The sequence below is a fragment of the Marmota flaviventris genome, chromosome 6 (genome assembly GCF_047511675.1).
Source record: "Marmota flaviventris isolate mMarFla1 chromosome 6, mMarFla1.hap1, whole genome shotgun sequence".
NCBI lineage: Eukaryota > Metazoa > Chordata > Mammalia > Rodentia > Sciuridae > Marmota > Marmota flaviventris.
Window position 1 is genome coordinate 83,637,845 of NC_092503.1, and position 11,722 is coordinate 83,649,566.

Here is an 11,722-nt window from a genome sequence, read left to right on the forward strand (position 1 = left end):
CCTAATTCCAATAAATAAATAAACAAATTATGAAAACTGCAATGACATCTTGTCATATGGTCAAACTCATTTAGTTTCCATCCTTTTTCCTCCTCCCAAAACCTAATAGAAAATCTCCCTTAAATTAACATAAACCTCCTCAACTAGCCATTTGAATACATGGTAACTAATTTTATACTTTCCATTCTCCATCATTTTAGTGGCCAACATAAACCATGGCTTTGTTTGAAATATCAAGCACCATCATAATAGATAAATAAATCATCTTGCTCTTTTAATCTCGAAGATCAACAATGATGAACAGGAAAGGCAGAAAAAACTAATACATTCCTCTTCAAAACATGCATAATTCTTTGTTCTTTCCCCAAATACCAAGACCAAAAGGAAAGACAGCAAATCATGCCCACAAACCAAAACACAGCTGGTTCATCTAATTTTAGAAAAAAAATAACAAGGAAGAAGAGAAAAGTTTTCTCTGAAATAACACAGTCCTCAAATCAGGGAAATTCAAAGAACATAATACAGAAAAACCAACAACCTCAATTTTTTCCTGAGAGGTACTAGTTATATCAGTATCAAATAAAAATAAAATGCTTTTAGAATATCCCACAAAAGTCTGAAGTCTCCTTTTTAAAAAATAAATAAAAATCCCACTTACACAGAAAATATCTAAGTATAATACAAAGACAGGTATTATTTGGTTGATTCCAAACCGGTTTCTCATTTTCACCATACTCTTTTTCTTTCTTTCTTTTTTATTGGTGAATTATAATTATACATAATAGAATTCACTGTCACGTATTTGCACATGCAATATAACAATATAATTTGGTCAATTTCATTCCCCAGCACTTCCCCTTTTCCTCTCCTCCTCTCTCCCTCTGGTTCCCTTACTATATTCTACTGGTCTCCCTTCTATTTTCATGATACCATACTCCTCTAAAAAAGACAAGCTGAGAAACATGTATTTTTTAAAATCTCAATTATAACATTCACAATGAGTTATCCTTTATTTTCATGCTAAATTCTCATTGCCAGATGTTTATTTGATTAATTTGTTCAACCCTTAATTTGCAATAGGGCTCTGCCTTTTCTGGAAGATGGAAACCAGTTCTTATACTTCTTTTTCCCTGAAAACCACAAGAAAAGGAGAAATATATATGCATATAATCTAATTGTTTTGGGAGGAATACCACTTATATATAGCATCCTTCATGCCATCTCTTTAAAGAAAAAACCCTTTCTACCAAGTAATCAATCCAGAACAATGAACATGAACTTTTCACCAGCATTAGTATTAACTAGGGGCTGGGAATGTAGGTCAGTGGTAAAGTATATGCTTAGCATATACTTAATTTAATCACTAGCATTAAAAAAAAAAAGAAGAAGTTAAGGGGTTGGGATTGTAGTCAGTGGAGAGCACTTGCCTAGCATGTGTGAGGCACTGGGTTCGACTCTCAGCACCACATAAAAATAAATTTTAAAAAGTTATTAGAAAAAGTAAGTTGTTTTAAAAAAAAAGGTAAAATTGGCATTTGCAGAAGACAACTAAACAAATAAATTGCAACACATTTATATAGAAATTTAATGTGTCCTCAAAAGAACTTGGCGAAGACAAACAATTATTTCATAAGTCTTACTCCTATTAACTTATTACATCAACACTATGTTTTGGTATTTTTGTTATCAAAAATATCCTGGTGAATAGGAGGTATAAATTCCAGAATGCAAAGAAATTGTCTTGCCAATTTTTTAAAATATTAGTCATTAAAAAATTTTCTAATGAAAACCATTTATTATTCTATTAAAGAAAACAGAATAAAATTTTCTTTATTTCTAACAAAGAAAATTTCAGAAAACCTCAAAGTATGATGATATATAAATACCAATGCTTTATGTTAATAGACCTAGATTGTTTCTCATTGAGTCATATAAAGTTCTTAAAACAATTGATTATATAAGAAAGTGGATAAACTATTTTATAAAAGCAAGCATGTGACAAGTAGTCCCAAGCATCTCACAGACATATCACAATGCTAAAAGAGATTTAAAATGCACCAAGGATATGGCACAGATTCCCAAAGGTCCTAATTAATATCCTAGTTAGCCTCCATTTGCATCACCACATCTTTATCCTGCTTTTACCCTGGAAAGAGGAGCCTGTCATCACTTGGACTCCTGAGCTGGGTTTCAGGAATTGCAGTCACTGGTCAAGTCCTAAAAGCAGAGGGAGAAGGAGGTCAAGGAACCTCCTCCTGCTTCCTGAATGCCTCCAAGCCACAGCTCCCACAGCTCTCCTCTGCAAGGCCAGCTCTCAGTTCTGCTTATCTCTGGAGAATTAATGGCTTCTTGCTGTTGCTAGTCCCTAGGTGCTTTGACACTTGTTTTTTCCCTGACCTCTGCAGTCTCTTCACTTGAACCCTCAAGGAAGAAATCTCTTCCCAGTTAGTATTTTGCCTGATACAACTAACACCAGATCTGTTTATTCAACAATACCCTATCTAAAGAAATTCAATTAAAACTTTTAAAAAGTTCTTAATATCTATACAACCACAAATTTACATATTATGATATTTGTATAATAGTTTATTAAACATAAGTAATTTACTTTCAAACTAAGCTGGTTAATAAGCTGTTAACAATCAGTATCATTTAATTTAGGTGAAATTTAACACAATGCTGTCCTCTCAATATGATTGCTATAAACCCCAAATAAGTTTAAAAAAACATCAAGAGATGTTAACTGATATTTCACTTCCTTCTACCAGACACTGCCTAGTTAACCCAAGAGATTTGTTGTTATTGTTGAAGTCTCCCAAAGCACACAGAAGGAATAAAAGGTTTAAGCCAATGGTTCTCAAATTTTGGTAAGCATATAAATCAACAGGGAAGCTTGTTAAATGTTAATACGCAGGCCCCACCCACACCTTCCTATATTTCTGCCAGTTCCCCAAGTAATTTTGACATAAACCTAAATTTCAGAAATACTTAACAATGACCAACTTAAAGATTCTCTACTATATTGTTGTTGTTTCTTGTTTCTTTTGGATAAAAACTTCACATTAAACATGGCAAAAAGCAACAATCTACAGGGGCATTCTGAACCATTTTTGGTCTAGACTGCTGCCAATTCTAGAATCACAAAGACAAGCAAATTCAGATCTGAAAAAAAAAAAAAAACAGTAACGTAACAACAATAATGTACATTAACTATGTGCAAGGCAGTGTGATATGTGCCCTATCTAATTCAATCATTCGAAGAACCACAGCAGATAGGTAATACTGTTGCCACTTTTTATTTAATTTATTTTTATTTACATATGATAGCAGAATGCATTACAATTCTTATTACACATATAGAGCACAATTTTTCATATCTCTGGTTGTATACACAGTATATTCACACCAATTCGTGTCTTCATACCTGTACTTTGGATAATAATGATCATCACATTCCACCATCATTAATAACCCATGTCCCTTCCCTTCCCCTCCAACCCCTGTTGCCTCCATTCTACAGATGAAAAAGCTGAAACCCAGAGTGGCAAAAATCAAGACCCCCTTAGGTATGCCTGTCCTCTTACCTATGAACCAGACATCTGTACTTAAATGCAACTCTGGAGCTCCAGGGCTGTAGACCAAGCAGGGTCCTGTCAAACCCCCTCCAATTTCCATCACTCATCCAGCAAGTTCTCAGGACTTACCCCACCTCCCACCTTTCAGTTCTTCACTTATAAGACCTGTCTCACATAGTAGAACCAGAAATCTGTGCTGAGTTTTTCCCCATGAGTATTTACTGCATACTAAGTACAGGAGGGATTTGAATTCCAGTGATAGCAAGTGATGGCTATGATCTTGCAAATTTAACATCTCTGCCTAAACTTCCTAAACTGTAAAAAAAAAAAAAAAAAAGGGGGGGGCTTTTTTTTATAATGCCTCTTATGTCTCTGAGGTGACTTAGTAATTAACTGAGCTAATATACATAAGATAATTGCTTGGCACTATATCTGACACATAGCAAAAGTTGAATAAACAATAGATACTATTAAAATTATGCTTTGCCAACCCTTTCTTACCCTTACAACATCAACACAAGCCCAAGGTCCCATTTATTTTCTCTTAGCCTTGTTTCCTGAAACTGTGATAAATAATGAAACATATTTATTTATCAGGAGCAGGATGGTAACAGTGCTATAATCCAACAGAGGCACCTACAGCAGACAGCTGACAAGCAGGATATTTTAGAGCAAATAAGTCTTTCAACAGTCTTAAAACTGTAGCACTTTGACAACTGTCTATTTCTCAACTTTAAGGTCAGCCCTGTTGATTACATACCAGTATGAAGAGTCTATAATTAACTTAATTCAAAACAACAATACAATGTCACTCAGCACAAGGACTTGGTCTTACTCACTGTATCCCAGCATTCAGAATAGTGTCTGAGCTCTGGCAGACACTTAAATATGTTTTAAATGAATGAAGGAATAAAGTATCCATCATAGACACAACTCAACTCTTAATTGAGTCCTTACAAAAAAAGTCATAATCAGCAGATCAGTTCTAATACGCCAAGTAATCAAAGTTGTTCTTAAAATTTATCCAGAACATTTTTCTCCTTTTTTAACTAATTGATTTTAGTTAACTAATTTTAATTAGAAAAGCTAATTACCAATCTTAGTCTATCAGTCTACTAAAAACATTAAAGTAGGGGCTCAGTGGTAAAGCGCCTGCCTAGCACACATTAGGCACTGGGTTCTATCCTTAGCACCACATAAACATAAATAAAATAAAGGTATTGTGTTCAACTACAACTAAAAATATATTTTTTAAATTAAAGTAGTTGGGCTGGGGTTGTGGCTCAGTGGTAGAGCGCTCTCCTAGCATGTACAAAGCCCTGGGTTCAATCCTCAGCACCACATAAAAATAAATAAATAAAATAAAGGTATTGTGTCCAACTACAACTAAAAAATAAAATATAAAAATAAAATTAAAGTAGTTCCATAAATGATGTGTCATGCCCATCTCCTGCCTTCTATTAAAAACAAACCTGTTACAAAATTTAGTGATCCTGATTTTTTAGAACTTCTTGAACTATCTGAGTTAAAGACATAAAATGAAATAAGTCACTGCAAAAAGACTAATAATCCTAACAAACATAGGAAGTAGAGAAGTATAGGGGGAGAGCCTACTACTATGGCAGAAAAAGGTTCTATTCTCAGAGATGAATCAAAGTGGCTATATGACCTTGAGCAAGTTACTTAATTTTAAATAATGTTTAATGTTTTGAGTCTCCATTTTCTCATCTGTAGAACAGCAATAAATTTATTACATCTACTTCATCAAGTGTACATAAAATGATTTCCAAAACAATAAAATGTCATATAAATATAAAGGTATTAACTTTTGGCATAAACAATTTCAAGTTTATACATTTTTTTTTTTTTTTTTTGAGATGGAGTCTCACTATGTTGCCCAGCCTGGACTCAAATTATCCTCCTGACTCAGGCTTCCCGGGTACCTAGGACTACAGGTACGCACCACTGTGCCCAGCTCATCTTCAGATTTTAAATGGATTGTTTCAATTTACCTTCATATATCTTTGCCATGCTTCCTATTTTCTACACACAAAGATCTACCAGGGTAGGGAGGAACTTATAATCATTTATGAAACACAGTGGGCTATCACTAAATATTTGTTGAAAAAGATTCTCATCCACATATATTAGAAATCAAAATTCTACCACACAAAATATCTCACCTTGTAAACATTAGTCAGCTGGCTGCTTTCAAATAAAATAACAAGTAACAACAAACACAAAAGATACCTGTGTTTTTGTCAGGAGTTTCCTTTGTGCACATTACTCAGCACAAATGTTAATATTCACCCTGTGTGAATATACATGGAAGGAATGTGCTTAATGTGCTTTAATGTTTTGGTTTCATCTGACACATGCTTTCTGCACAGAAAACTACTTCCTCTCTTATTAAGAGCAAGATTTTTAAGGATGCCTGATTTCTTCTTTGGGTTTTACTTCCTAGGTTTCAGAACCCACGGGAAAAAAAATTTGGTGGATATAAGGTCATTTCTTAAACCACTATATCATTCTTATACTGAACAATAAGAAAAAAAACTTCAGTTTTGAAAACCTTAAACATAAAGATATTCTAATACTTATTTCTAACACTTGTGTTTTCATATTATTGCCAATACACTAAAATTCATCAAATAAAAACACAACTGTCTATTTATTTATTTATTTATTTGGTGCTGGGGATCTAACCCAGAACCTTGCCTTGTTCATGCTAGGCAAGTGCGCTACATGAAATAATTTCCTACATACATCAAGCTACATCCCAAGCCCCACAACTGTTTTAAATACAAAAGATCCTCATACCTCTGAACATTATATAATGCCTCAAAAATTGAATTCAAGCTTATGTACTCTAAGTCTTAATTACTTACCCCCCAAAAAAGTAGATGTGTCATAGATTATCTATTTATAATTTATATTAAGCCATTGGATAACAGTTTTGTATTTACATTTGAATGAGTATCCTGAGAAGCAAAATTCCTAGTAGTTCAAATAAGGAAACAACCTGCAAAATTAGCCACCAAATTCAGCAGTCCATTTTTCTGTTCATTTATCTAGCTATACTTTACTGCTGTAAAGTATGGCTCCTAATTTCTTACAAAAGAGGGGCTTTATGTGCTCAATTTTGTCCTATTAGGGCTTAAGGGAAATTCCTGAAGTAAACAGGAACAATAAAAAAGATTTGTCCTAGGAGTGTATATAGGTGATGATTTAATGAAGACTTAAAACAGGTTCTCCTCTAAGAGTAGCACAAATTATGTAGAATTTTTTAATTAAGTAGTATTTACAAGATAGCTGCTACATTTATGAGCAACTGTCTATCTCATTTGAGGACAATTTTAAAGTTCTATCTTAACCAGGAACATTATACTATTCATTTTGGCTATAATGAAATTCAATGTTTGATTACAGCCTAATTCTGATTCCCATCAACCTATCAAAATAAAAAGCACATAACATGTATAACATTCAGGAATTAGACAAGAGATGATAAGGCAGCATCCTGTCACTGTTCAAGGCTATAACCTTGAGAACTAAGAGACACAGAATTCTAAATTAGTTCCAGAACCACATTCATGGCCTGTCACATTGACTCCTGGGTGACTTCTTCAAACCTCCATACCAGTTCTGCAGGTTTGTTTCAACAGTTCACTAAGTGATCTGAAATCAAGGCAACCTGTTCTGGTGGACTGTCACAATCCAAAGACTCAAATAACAATCCAAACTTTGCCCCTCTTAAGCTACATGACCTTGAGTAGTATTTATTCTCTGAGTCTTAATTTTCTCCTCTGACCACCAATCTGGAAAATTACTTTGATTGGCCTAATAAATGGATGAAAATCTTACACTACTAAAATCTTACCAGTTCAAAAAGTATTACCAACTATCTCATAATGGGGATCACAAACAAAACTGTATGAGATTTATTAAATTTTAATACTTTTTTCAATCTTTTCTTTTTAAATAAAATACTTTAATATAGAGAAATCAAAATTTCACAGAGGTTAGAAAATGGTGTTTTTTTGTTTTGTTTGCAATGCTGGGGATTAAACTCAAGGCCTCCAGCACACTGCAAGTGTTCCACTACTGAGCTAGACCTCAAGCCTGAAAACATTTTAAAACTAACATTTTACATATTCAAGATAGAGGTTGGACTACCAACAGAAGGCTATATATATTTGGTTCATTTTTTTAAATGTTTGAGTGCTTATATTTATTTAAACCTCAGATGGTCAAAATCTTTAAGCCTTTCTAAAGAAAGCTGCATTTTAGAACCCAGATACAGCCCAGATGTCTAAACAATGGGCTACATGATACACCACAGACTCCAGGCAAAGTCACAACAGGATGAGAAAAGAGCCTTCAGCCTCTCTCAGATTTCCTGGTCACTGTTATTTTAAAACTTGATCACATAAACACAAACAGGGAAAAATCCATTTCAGATAAGCTACATAGGTTATGGTTTATGATCTTTGTTTTTAATAAACTGCATTAAATATTATAACTTCATTTTTCTTATTTATGTTTCTAGGCTTTAATAAAGAGTAAATGTATATTATAATACCATATAGTTTTATATACTATGTGACTTTTAATCATAATAATCTTTTAACAATCATGCTTCTATTTCTGTCTATTACAATCAATTTTTGAAAACAGGGCTAGGGATATAGCTCAGTTGGTAGAGTGCTTGCCTTGCATGCACAACGCTCTGGGTTCAATCTCCAGCACCACACAGACAGACACACACACACACACACACACACAGACACACACACACAGATGTAACTTTAAAAGCTTAAAGAATAATATATAACATGTCACAAAGAAAATACAAATGCAATGAGCAAATCTGCATTACACTAAAATGACTCCTTTTTAATACTGTGCATGTAACTCCTGTGAACTGAAAAATCCTCAAAATGAGCTGAAGTCAGTGAGCTATTCTGAACGGCTGTATTGTTTCAGGCTCTGGCTACAGCCCACTTTGCATTATTTGTGACGATTGCTGAAATTAATGCTAGAAGGCACTAAGGTAATTTTTTCGCTAAACATTTTCCAACTGGAAAACCACAACATGTATGAAGTTCAGTTAATTTGTACAGAAATGCTGTTTTGCTGCCAACCTTTGTACCATGACCACTACCAGTCCAAGTTCAAGATGCACATTTTATGGTGTGAAGATATTTCCAGCTAAACTTTAGGAGGTTTTAAAACTCTCAAACTCCAAAGATATTTTGACATATTGCATCTATATCACCAAAGCATAACAGCATGAAACTTTTATTCGGATGCATCATAGTCTACTAAGTTGGAGCAGTGTTCCTAACTATCCAATAATACTGGTACATTAGGATTTAAGCATCTCTCTCCTACATAACAGTATGCCAGAGAAAATGTAATACGTCTTTTGAAACGGTAGGAAAATATTTCTGACACGGTTGTTCTAGCATTAATCGTGTCAAATTATTTCTTACTTAAAATGAAAACCCAAAGTTGGAGCATTTTAATCGGTTTAAGGCGTTCTTGGAAATTGATAAAGTTCTTGTTCAGGACCATATCCGTAAGTAAATACTCAAGGTACCGAACTACCTAAAGACTAAAAATACAGCTCTACAGAATCCCAACATGGTCTCCTACATGACTAAATTATTAATGGTATCATTCGATCTTCTCATCTGCAAACAAACCACACTCTTTCTGCACTGAATTTTAAGCGTGTTTACAAATGAGAAAATAAAACTATCACGGAGTGTTCAAGCGAAAAGTGGACACCTGAGTGCTCGGCTTCTACTTGGGAGCCAGAGAAGAAACAAAGGTACCTTGGAGATAATAAACCCATGAAAGAAGACTCTCATTGTCCTTCTGCAGAAACGAGAACCACCCGTGCCACCAAGACGAGCGGCGCCTCCCGGGCCCTCCCATCACCTGCTCCTCCCGTCCTGGGACTCGGGAGGTGAGGCCAGCCTTCGGACCGGGGGCAGCGAGACGAGGCCCCGGAGCAGAGCCTGGCCCGGGCAAGCGAGGCGCCCCGCAGCTGAGGCAGCGCCACACTCACCGGCAAGGGAACGAAGGCAGGTGCGCGGTGGCAGGGCTACCTGTCGCCGGTGAGGCTGGAGGGCGTGGTGAGGGGTGATGAGGCTGAGGAACGAGGGCAACGACGCAGCCAGGCACCAGGACCGGGCGACGACGGCGGCCAGGCTGCGCACGCTTCCTGCTCGGACAGATCCCGGGCCGGTCTCCGCCCGCCGGCCGGCGCCTTTCCGAGTCCCCGGCCCCGCCGCGCGCACGTCACGGCTACGGAGCGCCCGAGGGGGCGGGGGCCCGCGGGCCGGGGCGGGCCCGCCGGACGCGGGGGCGCGCTCCGGGACGGGGCTCGGGCTCCTGGGCCGCCCCGCCCTCGGCTCGCCAGGGTGGCTGGGCGCCCAGCCTCTGTAGCTGGGTGGGCGCTTGGCGGCGTTGGGAGGGACTGCCTCTGGCCAAACTGGGAACCCTTCTGCCACCCCGCGGAAAGGCGTCCTTTGCAGTGGTAATTGTTCCCGGTCCCAGCAAAGCAGGTTCCCTTACACTGGATGCCCGGACTGTGCAGTGGCAACAGCAAGAATTAGTTCAAGGAGAGAGAAAGTTGCTCCGAGAGGGCGAGGACCCGGGCGCACCGCGCTGCGCCTGGCAAGACGGCTCGCTGCGCTGGGGGCTCAGGGCCCAGGTGCCCGGGAACGGGTGGGAGTTTGGCTGTGTGGTGGCACAGGAAAGCACCGCTGCATACTCAGCAGAATCCCGGCTGACTTGGGCTGGACAGCCGGACGCAGGGAGTAAGCTTCCTGAATAGCTACTTGCTGTTTGGCCTTTGGAGGACCAAGCCAGAAATGGAAATTTTGCATTTCTTTGCCCTCCGCTTCCACCCTCCCCACCGCAGTGTTTAGAGCCCCTTTCTGGTTATTTAATTTTACTGGCCTTATAAGCGACACATCAGTGAGTCATCTTTTAAAATGAAGTACGAAGTGCCTTTTGCAAATTTAAGTTACAACGGAAACGTATATCGCCTTTAAGGTGAAATGAAACTTTTAAGAAAAGGAAATAATTGATTATGATGTTAAAAGTCTCTGCCGGGGTGCGGGGGAGCTAAGTAACAAAGGAGAATGACCCTTTTTTACAACATTTATAATGTTTATATGTAACCATTTGTAAATTTCAAAAAATCTGAAGATTCTGAAGAGGAGACAAGTTTTAGATATTCAGAGGCCCCAGGGTTCTCCTGGTGAAAAGTTACCTTCTGATGAGAAAATTTAGCATACTAAATTTAAGATATTAAAGAATAAATTAGAAGCTGGATGTGGAGGCAGGAGGATGGCAAGCTTGAAGGTACTCTGGGCTACTTAGCAAGACCCTGTCTCAAAATAAAATTAAGGGGTTTGGACTTTATACTAACGCTACTGGAGTGCTGTTATGAAATTTTAAATAAAGGAATACATAATCATACTTGACTGGTGGCATTGTAGAGATTGGATTAGAAGGGGACAAGATGGCTACCTAACCAATGGTGAAGCGTCTGCCTAGCATGCAGTGCCCTGAGCTCCATCCCCAGTACCACCAAAATAATTTTTTTAATATTTTTTAGTTATAGGTAGACACAATATCTTTATTTTATATTTATGCGGTGCTGAGGATCGAACCCAATGCCCCACGCATGCTAGGCGAGTGCTCTACCTCTGAGCCACAACCCCAGCCCTATAAAATTTTTTTCTTAATTAATATGATAAAATAGGGAAGTAAGAAAGAGGAAGAGAAAGCAAGAAAGGAAATAATTTACAACAATCTCAGAAGTTTAATTTCAGATTGCCATGAGATAAATCTTAAATTATATTAAAACTATATTTTGAAATGATTTAAAACGTTGAAGATCTCTGTGTATTCAGTCCACTGATTTGACTTAATTTGAATTTACAATTAGAAGCCTTTGGCAAATCAATAGAAGCCTTTACATTTTAATGTTTTTTGTAACAAATGACTTTGATTTTTTTTTCCCCTGTCTTCTTAACCCCTTACCTCCAATAGTTACAGAGTCTCTTTATTTCTAGTCCATAGCTCTCTATCCAGTTCTTCTTCCTAGGTATTACCATTGTCTTGGT

The 11,722-nt window shown here is 37.3% G+C and overlaps 1 protein-coding gene across 3 annotated transcripts in view; it reads right to left on the reverse strand.

Moving 5' to 3' along the window:
- The window catches only part of Myo6 (myosin VI), a 138,730-nt gene extending 128,865 nt beyond the window's left edge, over positions 1-9,865 (reverse strand). For 2 of the 3 annotated variants that reach the window (XM_027928224.2, XM_027928222.2), the window contains exon 1: positions 9,652-9,865. The gene's annotated coding sequence lies outside the window, so the exon portion shown is untranslated. The remainder of the gene's footprint in view (positions 1-9,651) is intronic. The other variant, XM_071613248.1, reaches the window with a different exon arrangement.
- Between the last annotated feature and the right edge of the window lie 1,857 nt (positions 9,866-11,722).